At 39.5% G+C, this 12,824-nt stretch overlaps 1 pseudogene; it reads right to left on the bottom strand.

Annotated features, from left to right (window-relative positions):
- Positions 1–1,637: 1,637 nt before the first annotated feature.
- On the bottom strand, positions 1,638–2,215 carry LOC139018502 (small ribosomal subunit protein eS17-like; annotated as a pseudogene).
- Between the last annotated feature and the right edge of the window lie 10,609 nt (positions 2,216–12,824).

Genomic DNA, 12,824 nt, shown 5'->3' with positions numbered 1-12,824 from the left:
TTAATCAGTATTTTCAGAGCATTTTACCCCAAAGCAACAGAATATACATTATTTTCAAGTGCACATGGAACATTGTCTAGGGTAGACCACATGTTAGGATACAAAACAAGTCTCAATAAATTTAAGAAGATTGAAATTATATCAAGCATCTTTCTGACCATAATGGTATAAAACTAGAAATAAATCACAAGAAATAAACTGAAAAACACACAAATACACAAAGGCCAACTAATATGTTACTAAACAATAAATGTGTTAACAATGAGATCAAGAGAAAATAAGAAAGAGATACCTTGAAACAACACAACAACTCAAAATCTATAGTAAAAACAGTCCTAAGAGGGAAATTCATAACATTTACAGGCTTGCCTCAAGAAATATGAAAAATCTCAAATAATCTAACTTTACACTTAGGAACTAGAAAACAACAACAACAAGAAAAGCCCCAAATGAGTATAAGAAAGGAAATAAAAAAGATCAGAGCAGAAATAAATGAAAAGGAGGCTAAAAGAACAATATAAAAGATCAATGTATAAGCTTGGTACTTACATATTTTTTTATGTGACTTATAGTTTAGGGTCTTATATTTAAGTCTTTGATCCATTTTGAATTAATTTTTGTACATGGGAAGAAATTGCAATCCAGTTTCATTTGTTTGCATGTGACTTTCCAGTTTTCCCAGCACCATTTATTGAAGAGACTATCTTTACTCCAATGTGAATTTCTGGCTCTTTTGTCGAAAATGGGAAAATATCCCGTGTTCGTGGATTGGAAGAATCAACATAATTAAAATGGCCATTTTACCCAAAGCAATATACAGATTTAATGCAATCCCCATCAAAATCCCAATGTAATTTTTTAAAAAAATAGAATGAGAAATCATCAGATTTATATGGAACCACAAAAGACCCAGAATAGACAAAGCAATCCTGAAGAAAAAAAAAGAACAATGCCAGAGGTATTGCCTACCTGACTTCAAAATATACTACAGAGCTATGATAATCAAAACAGCATGGTATTGGCAGAGAAACAGATACACAGAACAATGGACAAAATAGAGAACCCAGCTCTAAAACCACATGTGCACTGGGCCTTTAGTTTAAAATATAAGTATACAGACCAGTTGAAAGTATAGCAACAGAATAAATTACACCAAAGAGCCATGAAGCAAAAGTGCCATAGCAACTAGATAAAAAAAAAATTCAAAGGCAAAAATAATTATGAGATGAAGGAAGGTCATGACCTATTGATAAAAGGAACAATATACCAGGCAGATACAGTAATTATAAACTGGTCTGTACCTAACAACATAGCTTCAAAACATATAAAATAAAAAAGTAGTTTATGAAGCTTGTATATGTGTCATTTATGTGGGTCTTAGAAATCTTTTATTCTCAGCAGATTTTTACTGCAGTAGCAATTGATATTAGTCTACAATGTCCTCACTAAACATCTTAAAATACAGAATAAGTTCACAATGTTATTCACAGATCCGTTCGAACAATTGGCTTCAGGAAGCAAGACTACTACTGTACAGAAGCTTCCATGTGACCCAGTCTTGATCCCAGCTTCTGTCTCCTTCCCCCTTTTTTTTCTGGCCTATGGTTTATTGAAATATTGCAGCACAGCAGAAAGATTCAAATAGCTCCATATGGTCTTTTGAAATGCATCCCAGCTGTAGGCTGAGTGACCTGCAGGTTGGACCGACCACCAAAGTCCAAGAGCTTCAGCATTACCTGAGTGTTAGGTTAAATTTCAGAGATCTGATCCAGGGCTGAGACCTTAGGAACATAAATCCTCTCTCCTCTCTCCTCTCTCCTCTCTCCTCTCTCCTCTCTCCTCTCTCCTCTCTCCTCTCTCCTCTTCCTGCAGTTTGATGGATATACCTCTCACAAGGCCTCTCTGAATCCCCTTCCTCAGACGTGCTATAGCCCACTATCTTGGTGCAGAACTTGTTGCTGGAGATAATGGTGATCTCCTCATACACACACTTGGTGTGGAAGTCATTGCCCAGGTGCACGTAGTACTTCTTGATGATGACTGAGGCCATCTTCCTTATGGTCTTAGTGTGAACTTGGGCCCATCTTGGTGGATCCCTGGTGAAAGAGCTCCCTCTTTTCTTGCCCTGCAGGTCCAGCCCCACCCATACTTCCAAGATTAAGTCACACTGCAGGCAAAATTGCTTTTTTAGTGAACCTCTCTGGTTGACCAGCATCCCTTTGCTCAGCAGTGTAATCTTGCTACTAGTACATTTGGCTTTTCATTCCTCTTTAATTTCAACCCTTGTCTTGCTTTTACCAACCTCCTTCCCAATGCCTTAGTATCAGTCCCTGAATCATACTTTTACTCATCAACTACTGGGCTTCTGAGCAATCTCTGACCTCTGATCAGTGCGCCCCACCTGCCAGCTGAGACGGCCCATTCCTTCAGCTTCACTACTGCCTGATCAGTGAACAGTCACACTCATGTCCCTTAGAAACAGTACTTGTGAGACAGACAGAGCTACCTCTGTTAGCATTGCAACTGCATCAGATTCCCTGGCCTGTGTCCTGTTCCAGTGGGAGTGGGTCTAGTGGCAGGTGCCTGCCAGGTTCCCGAGTGTACCTGCTGATTCTTATGCCTGATGGCTGCAGCATAAGCCTCTATCCCAGTTTCAGGTCACCACTGACTCTAATTTGTAACTCTTGCCTCCCCCACAATTATTGTCTGATCTGTCTCTGAGTGGAAAGTCATTCAAGTCCATTAAATTCCTAACACTTAAGGAATGTTTACCCCACACCAAGATTGACCTAGTTGCAACTGGAGATAACAAGATGAGTAAAATATCTTCCAATGCCAAAACTCTAGAATAGGAGGGACATAAGTCCAGTAACAGAAAGAATTGAGTGACCCCAATTTAGATGCATGCTATAATGGAATTTTTGGCACTTGAGGTACAATAGAGTATTGGTCATACTTCTTGGGTTTCAAGTGACAGACAAAATTCTGGATAAATTAAACAAAAAAGGAATGTATTGGTAAAGATTGGCCAGCTCAGAATCAAAGAAAAAACTTTGGAAAGAATAGGAACTTAGTTCGCACTAAGGACTTCTGCAGAAGGAACTAAATTCAGTCTCTTCAGGAGACACTAATGGGCTAAATAATATGTAATCTTTTGTTTTCCTCGTGTTACTTCGAATAAGATTCAAGTTATACTGGGATAAACGTTCTAATGTGCCCCTTCTTGGCTGGGAAAGACACTTTAACAACCTCAAAGAATGCAAAAAGTAGGGTAGAGATGGTTCCTCAGGTTAGAGAGAAGTGTTATTACCAGTAAGAAAGGTGTATTTGTGGAGGATCCTCAACAGATGTCAATCACAAAACACAACCTGGAGGACGTTGTTTGGGTGCTGATGTATCATATATAGGTCAAAGGATCCCAAGGACAGAATAACTGAAAGCAGAATTATCCTGAAATATTTGTGCAAGTGATCCCTTTGATTCCTCTATGAGGCAGAACACAAGTGAGTGAGGTAAGAACAAAGTAAGGAGATATTTAATGAAGGAAGTGCTGGAATTTCAATGGTGGAAATTAGAAAAAGCTTCAAGGTGGAATTAGCATTTAATATGGGTAAGACTTAGAGGAGGAGGAAAGGGGACGCCGGGTAGGGATTGGCAAACATGTAAAGATGAAAAGCAAGGGAGGATTTCATAAAGATTAAACCAGATTTTTTAAAAATTTAGAGTAGGTGTTTTTGTGAGAGTAATATGTAGATAATGCCAGAAGGTTAGGTTGAAGCAGCACTGTAGAGTAACAAGTTGATGAATGAATTTTCTGTTAGGGAGAAGGAAATAAGGTCTTGATCTCCACTGATGGCAGTGGGCAGAAGAGGGTTTGAATAGAAGAAGGAGAAATGGGAAGAGGTTTCCAGAGTTTGAATCAGAAGACTTTAGAAATGGACTGGGATGTGGAAGTGATCAGCAAAAGGTCAAAACTGACACTGAAGATTCAGACCCAGGGATAGGAGAAAGGTAGGCAAGGCTGGCATGAATGTGTTGAGCCTGTGATGAAGGTCGGTCATGAAGAGAACTTAATTTTGAAGTTATCAGCCTAGAACTTGTACTTGACAATAGTAATGACGTGGATGAAATAACTGAATGAGCAGAGATATAATTGAAAGAGAGAGAGAGAGAGAGAGAGAGAGAGAGAGAGAGAGAGAGAAGAAACTTAAGGAGAGATGAGAAGAGAATCAGAGAACCAAAGAGAAAATGTAGTTGAAGATCTACATTCAGAAGGTGTGAAAATAAAGAGAAGGCTGAGGAGTGTTGGGAGGGGAAGGTAAGAGATCAACTGAAGGACTTGTCTGCATGCATATAAGCATAACCAAAGGACACAAGACACTGGGGGGTGGGGTGGAGTGAGGGCATGTGCCGGGGGGTAGGGGAGGCTGGGGGAAGGTCAACGGGGGGCAGGGAAGGAGACATATGTACTACTATCTGTGATACTTTAAACAATAAAATAAAATTTAAAAAAAAGAAATATTATGCGGACAAGAAACAGAATTCTGAGGGGACTTAGAGACAACAGAAAGGGGATGTGAGCCCTGTTACTTTGACATGTGCTGTGCTTAATGGAACTAACAAATATATTCTTGGAAGACTTCAAATGGACACTTTGTGGTTGATGTAATGGTCAATAAAAACAATGAGTGAGCTATGGTAAAAAAAAAAAAATAGTAAGTGAAAGAAGAGGGGGGAAAAACAGGAGAGACAGTAGAGGGAATGACTATTAGACAGCATCATGGAGAGGATGACAAGGAAGGGTGATGTGGAAGAGGCCATAGATGACAGTGTCCTTCAAAAATTGTTGGTGGCTCCAAGGTAGTGTTGGAGGTAGAAATTAAATTGCAATGGTCAGGGAGGAATGGACAGAGAGGATGTGGAAGGTGCATGACTGGGGACTCAATAAGTTTGACAATAAAGGGAAAGAGCCAAGCTAATATTTTGAGAACGAAACAAAGTGGAGACAATTTTGGGAGGGATAAATGACAACCAGCTCGTCATAGGTTTAAAATGAAACTCAGAAGAGATGGAGAAATTTAAGGACAGAAGAGAGTGGGAATCAATAGTGAGGCAAGAGAGGAGATCAAGGCTCAGGGCACGGCTATTGTTCCAGGAGGCAGCCCAGGCTGGGAGGGTTTTGGAATGTACGTGGAATGAGGGAATATATTTTCAGAGTGACTGGAGATGGGAGCTCAAGTTTTCTGGCTCTGGTTTTCTTAGCAGGTTCAAGGTGAGAGTAAATCTGGTGGGTGTGAGGTTTGAGAAAAATAGAGATTATTGAAACAACTTCCGTGAATTATCCATTATAATAGCAGCTGCTTGAATGAGGAAAATTATTTCTAACTTTTTAAAACTCCTGGAACCCCCTTATTTTATGACCCAAATCGTTGACTTGGTTATAGTTTGATAAGCCATAGAGGTTAAGTGTATGAAGACTTTTATTCTTTTCTTTACTGGAAAAAATGGTATTGGTTCCAAGTGTTCTAATCAAATGGTGATCATGCAATAGAACTAATTTGTTTGTTGTTTTGTTGCTCAGGTTATCACTACACAACAACTTTCCCAGTTGGGAAAGAACATTACTAGTAAGGATTAGTGAAGGTGTTTAAAATGGGGAGGATGGGGGCTCATGTCACTGCTGGTTCCTTTGTCTAGGTCTGTGAATGCCCAGGACTTGGAGGACATCAGACAAGGGTCTTCATGACTCAATCACTCAGACATTTATCTCACCAAACCCCTGTAGCTGCCACAATATTTGTTATCCATATATCATTTTATATTGCTTTTACTCTTAGTCATACATTTTTAATTTGAAGGAAAACTGCTATTGAAATACAGAAAGTTAAATGGAAGAATAAAAATGACAATAATTCTGTCTCAAGATACTCCCACTAGATCCATAGGTAGTATTCAAGGTTCTCATATCACTCATCAGGATGTAGTTTAGTGGTGTTTAAAATGTAAAATACAGCCGTGATTATACACAGTGTGACTTTCCATCTATTGAGAAAAAGACTACCAGCTCCAGTGGGTTTTTTATGGAGAAGTGTTTGCAAATCAAAGCCTCATCTTACAATTTAGAAACAAAATTGAAAATTATATTTATCTAAAAACTATCGGTTTATTTTTTTAAGTTCAAAAGAGAACTTTCAAACATTATGTTATGAAAGCAATTGTTGATTCTAGAACTTACAGTTGACTCCAATTCATTTTAAAATATGTTTGGCCCAAAGTCAAATATGATGTAAAGTCATGTTCAAATTTCTTTGCAAAATCAGACAATACATCACAAGAAATGAAAACTACACCAATATCTGCCATGGATATAAACACACACAAAAATTATTTGTTTGTAACATTCTTTTTTATATAGAATTAAGTTAAAATAAATCAAAATGTATATCACTTGATAAATAAAAATATTATTAAAAATTTTCTTTATTAAAATAATTATTAGACTAGGCCTGGCAGGGTAGCTCAATTGGTTAGAGCATCAACCTCATATGCCAAGATTGTGGTTAGATCCCCCGTCAGGGTATATATAAGAATCAACCAATGAATGCATAAGTAGGTGGAAGAACAAATAGATATTTCTCTCTCTCTCTCTCTCCCCTCCCCTCCCCCTTCCACTCTCTCTCTCTAAAATATCAATTAAAAAATTTTAAACAATATAATACAATACAATAATTATTCAATTAATTAAATTATTAAAAATAAAATATTGGCATAATATTTTCTGTCTTATGATGAAATGTCAGGAATACAAAAAGTAGATAATAATATAATGAATACCCATATGCTCAGTATCTAGCTTAAGAATTTGTAACATATATCTAAAATATGCCTATGTTTAATTTAAAATAACATTTAAATACAAGTGATGTAAAAATAATTGTTAAAATTCCAAAGGGGGTGTGGCAAGATTATATCATAAAAGTGTTGTTAAGTCAGAAAATGTTGGGAAATTCTTCCTTAAAATGTTCCCTGAAGTCATAAAGTGCTTTTTAACTGTAAATGGAGTGACACCAAATTTTTTTTTTTTTTGCCAGACCTGCTCAGTCATATTCACCTAAAAAGCTCCACAAAAAAACAAAGAGTAAATGAGGCTTGAATATTTCTTTTTTATTCTTAAGTGTAGAATAAATAGCACAAAACATTTCCTCCAAAACTTTCTATACTCTGAACCAGTTGTGTTGTTGGTACAGAGCCAGGAGCCGGGGGAGAGGCAATAATGACCCATTACTGTGTGCTAGATCCCATATCTGACACATATATACTTTAATTTATCTAATTCTTGTATGTCCCTGGAAGTAGGCATTATTGTGCTTGCCATTTTGCACAAGAGGAAAGCGAGAACTAAAGAGGCTCTGAGACTTGGCCAGATCCACTACTCAGTCTTACTGGTTCTGACCCCAAAGCCCAAGGAGTACATTTTCTATGCTAGTGTGCCTCGGGACTTAAAGGTTTAGAACAAATAGCAGCACATAATAAAACATCACAAATGAAAGTACACTGGATTCACCTCTTCTATACTAATAAAAGGGTAATATGCTAATTAGACATCTTCTGGACATCCGACTTCCTTCCGGACAAAGCCACGGTAGCAGGGGCTGAGGCAGAGGCAGTTAGGAGAGATCAGGCCATCAGGGAAGCAGTTAGGGAGCAATCAGGCCAGAAAGCAGAGGTAGTTAGGGGCGATTAGGCAGGCAGGCAGGCGAGTGGTTAGGAACCAGCAGATTTCAAGAGGGATGTCCGACTGCCAGTTTAGGCACCTCCCTCCAGTGGACAAATTTTGTGCACCAGGCCTCTAGTTAAGATAATAAAGTACATCTTTTCTATTCTTCTGGAGGAAGAATCTAACTCAGGGAGGAACTCCTAGAATTTTCAAGTCTCCTGTCTCATTATTTCCCTAGTAAGTTTGAGGGTACTGCTGATCTGCTCCATTCCTGAAGATAGAAGGGAAGACAATTGCCAAAGCAACAAGTACAATGGGAAACACATATTAAGAACACACCAGGTCCTGACTGCTGGGTTGCCAGGGCCCCTGCATTAATTGATGACCAAAATCCAGTGTTTTTGAAAGAATTTGCCTACTTTTTGGTAATCTTCACTGTGAGTATAGGTCTTCCAACTACGTTCCCATTCTTTGTCCACTGTGCCTCTCATGAGGAACTCTTCCACTCTTATTTAACATTAACTCACCAACACAAATTTCAAAAAATATACAGCTTTGTCAGTTTAGGAAGACAAAGGAGGAAGAGAGATAGGTAGGAGTAAGAGAAGAAGAAAAAGGAGCAGAAGGAAGAAAGGAAGTGAAAGCAGAATGTAATCTCTTTGGGCTTCATTTCCTGATCTGTTAAATGATGGTATGGGACCAAGTCAATGCTTCATCTTTTCTGGATGCCAGAATTTAGGAGGAAAGCTATGGACCCCTTTTAAGTTACATGCACATGCATGCTGTATACTTTGCCCACAGTTTTAGGGAGTGCATGGTATTAAGGATATCATTATTATTCCAAGTAATTTAATACTATACTGCAGGTGAGCCTCAATGCCTCAAACATGAATACGCCACAGAGTGTAAGTCTGACAACTGCCACACCAAACTTCCAACGAACTCGCTGGGAGATTCTTTGATCTAAAGAAAAAGGCCAAATGGCAAGATGTTTTTCCAGTTCTATTTTCTATTCTATTTCTTTATAGTGAATGATAATCACAGAGGAAGTTCCCTTGGCCGTGTTGCGTTTCCATGGTGATAGGGGAGGTCAAGGTTAACAAACCCTGGTCTGGGAACCCTCTGCTGCAGGGTAGATGTGAAGGAAAGGCTGGCAGTCAAAGTGTCACCAGGGGACCCATTTTCACAGCCTCCTCTTTTGAATGGCCACAGAGCCTGACTTGTGCTTTTCTGAATGGACAAATCAGGGATGTCTTGAAAGTAATAATAGCTCCATCACTTCCCCCTATGAAGAAATGTGCTGTGCCCTTCCTCTCAAAGGCCAGGGACCGATGCCTTTCACTATCAACAATCCAGGGTTTGTTGGAATATGTATGTGCTCTTTGTATTGACACCAGAAGCTCAGAGATGCCAAGTTTTAGAAACCAAATGTACTTTAGAAAAGCAATTTGATCTCTGTGAACAAGGGATTCTAAATAAGTCTGACCATGTCAGGGCAGGCTAAAATGAATTAATTAAAAGAGAATAGGGAGGATGCAGTTTAAATTAAATATCATTTGACCCAAATAATTCCCCTTAAAACATAACTCAGTTATTTTGCCTGAAACCAAATGTCCTGATTTTACTCTTTTAGATTCTATTTTACTCTTTTTGGGTTATGTCACAAAAATGTGTACAGCTTCCTTCAGACTATAAGAATAATGATGAAATCAAGGTAAGCTCTAAGGATATTAAAGTAATTGCTTCAAAATCAGTGAAAGGAAACAGAATTCTATGTTGGATGAAAGACGTGAATACTCTTTGGATCCTAGATATGGGATGGAATAAACGTTTTTGCATTCCAGGGCTATGATAAAAGGGACTTAGAAATGGGGCAATTCTTTCCATTTTAAGTAGTACTCATGGGTGTTTAGGAGTTCTGCTACCTAGAAGATTTAAGCATTCATTACATGCATTGTCTCCCATGATCATCGATAGGGTGTCCCCCAAAATGTATATATACACTTTGAATAATTATAAAAGCAGTGTTTATTAAAATACATTTAATTTTCAAAATCAAGCTACCAGCTGTTTAAGTGTGTATATATTTCTGGGGGGACATCTGTATATGCTGCTAATAAGCCCCAAATATCAATCAGAGTGCCAAGTCCAAATACATATCCAATTACCTATTAGATTTTGTTTGAATGTCCATCAGACAGAGAAGCAAAACCGAACTCATTGTGTTCACCCCTTCATCTGCTCCTCCTAAGTGCCCTCTCTCAGAACATAGTCATTAAACACTAATCCAACTAGAAACCTGGGAATTAACCTTGTCTCCCTTTTCCCCCTCACTCTGAACAACAATTACCAAGTCTTATCTATATTCCCTTATAAATACCCCTTAAATCCATTTCTGTTTCCATTTCCTTTTTTCTTGTTTAGGCTTTCATGGCCTCTCTTGAGGATGATCACATCCTTCTGTATTGGGCGATTCCCCCACACCTACCAACCCATTCTCCACTCCATGGCCAGAGTGGTCTTTCTGAGAGTCAGATAAGATCATCATCATTGTTCTGTTTAAAAGCAGTCAATAGTTCTCCTATGCCCTCAGGATAACTCCCCAATTCTGTTGTAAGTATTGCAGGACTTGGTAGAATCTGGCTCCTACTTACATACCTCTCCAGCTTCATCTATAGGTACTCCAACCTCCAACCTACTTCCCACCTCCACACTCAGCACACACAGAGTGTTTATACAAATTTCAGCTTGGGTAAACTACTTGATTTCCAGAATGCAATTATTTATCTTGACTCTGGTTGTTTGCCTAAATCCAGCTCATACTAGCATCCACTCTTTTCTTCCCTGACCACTTGTTTTGCTGGACCAGGTTCTGCTTATATTTTATTTTTATTTTATTTTATTTTATTTTATTTTATTTATTTGTACAGAACCATTTATTCCCTCTATGCACTCTTCCAACTCCATCCACCTTACCCCCCACCCAAGTCATGTGCATGAGTTCTCTTTTTTTTCTTTTTTGCTCAATCCTTTCACACCTCCCACAACACACCCCATACCCCAGAGCTACTGGCTCTCTCTCTCTATGAGTCTGTCTCTATTTTACTTGGTAGCTGAGTTTGTTCATTAAATTTCACATATGAATGAAATCATATGGTACTTGTCTTTCTCTGACTGGCTAATTTCACTTAGCATAATTTTCTCCAGATCCATTCATGCTGTCATGAAGGGTAAAATGTTCTTCCTTTTTATGGCAGAGTAGTATTCCATTCTGTAAATATACCACAGCCTTTTTATCCAATCATCTACTGATGGGCACTTGGAGTGCTTCCAGATCTTAGCTATTGTAAATAATGCTGCAATGAACATAGGGGTGCATATGTTCTTTCAAAGTGGTGTTTTGGTTTTCGTCAGATAAATTCCCAGAAGTGAAATCCTTGGGTCATAAGGCAGCTCTATTTTTAATATTTTGAGGTAACTCCACACTGCTTTTATACAGTAGCTGTACCAGTTTGCATTCCCACCAACAGTACCCAAGGGTTCCCTTTTCTAATGGGAGAACATATTTGCCAATGATACATCTGATAGTGTCTTAATATCCAAAATTTATAAAGAACTTAAAAAACTCAACACTAAGAAAACCAACTAATCTAATTTAAAAGTGGGCAAAAGACCTGAATAGATGCTTCTGCAAAGAAGACATACAGATGGCCAATTGACATATAAAAATATGCTCAAGATCTCTAATCATCAGAGATATGCAAATTAAAACCACAATGAGATATCACCTCACACCTGTCAGAATGGCTATCATCAATAAATCTGCTTATGCTTTAGATTCAGCTTAGTTGCAATTTATTCAAGGATGTGTTCCCTGCCTTCAAAATTTACTCTGTATAGCAACTTGTACTTCCTCCATCAAATCACTTTCACACTATAATTATTATTATGTCATCTATACTAATAAAAGAGTAATATGCTAATTAGACCGGGAGACCTTCCAGACATCCTTCTGGACAAAGCCATGGTGGCAGGGCCAAGGCAGAGGTGGTTAGGGGCGATCAGGCCAGGAGGGGAGGGCAGTTGGGGGTGATCAGGCCAGCAGGGGGGCTAGTTGGGGGCGAGCAGGCAGGCAGGTGAGCAGTTAGGAGCCAGCAGTCCCAGATTGCGAGAGGGATGTCCAACTGCCGGTTTGGGATCGGGCCTAAACTGGCAGTCAGACATCCCCTGAGGGGTCTCAGATTGGAGAGGGTGCAGGCCGGGTTGAGGGACACCGCCCCCATGCACGAATTTCATACACCATGCCACTAGTCCTATCTAATAAATGGGAAATATGCTAATTGACCCTCACACCGTCGCAAAGATGGCAGCGCCCGCAGCCAATAAGGAGGGAATATGCTAATTGACTGCCACACTCTCAAAGATGGTGGTGCTCACAGCCACAAGATGGCAGTGCCCAGTCCCCTCAGCCCCACCAGGGTGGCAGACACATGGCAAGGCTGGGCCCGCCCCCAGGTGGGCCTGGTTGCTTTGCACGCCTGCCTCCAGAGCCCCCCATCCCCTCAGCCCCCCAGCTGCCCAGGGCCGGCTTGAGGTGCAGGCAAGCCTCGGATGGTGGCTTCCCAGCTGCCCGAGGCTCAGGTAACCAGAGGTGGCTGAGGCTTGCGCTGCCGGCAGTGGCAGCAGCAGAGATGTGATGGGGCTATTGCCTTCCCCTGATTGCTGGGTTGCCTCCTGCCCCTGAGAGCTCCCGGACTGTGAGGGGGGCAGGCTAGGCAGAGGGACCCCCTTCCAGTGCATGAATTTTCATACACTGGGCCTCCAGTATTATTATAATTGCTTATTTATCTTTTTGCATCCTGATTTTAGATGTAAGCTCCATGAGGACAAGGACTGTGTCTGCATTCACCAATATATCTACAGTGCCTTGCACAGTCCTCAAAAATATATATGAATGTGCTTAAAGAATCCTTATCAATAAATAAGCACCTGATAAAATACTGGAATATAGGTTATATAAGTTTGCAGCCCTTATGCTTTTTTGACTAACTGTTGCTTTTCAACATAAACTAAAAAAGTCTCAGATATTTCATAATACATTTTTAGT

Source organism: Myotis yumanensis, unplaced genomic scaffold (assembly GCF_028538775.1).
Source record: "Myotis yumanensis isolate MYYU_CA2020_CCGP unplaced genomic scaffold, mMyoYum1.0.hap1 SCAF_10, whole genome shotgun sequence".
In the NCBI taxonomy this organism is placed as follows: Eukaryota; Metazoa; Chordata; class Mammalia; order Chiroptera; family Vespertilionidae; genus Myotis; species Myotis yumanensis.
The sequence above is the reverse complement of the archived record's forward strand: the minus strand, read 5'-3'. Positions and strand labels throughout refer to the sequence as shown.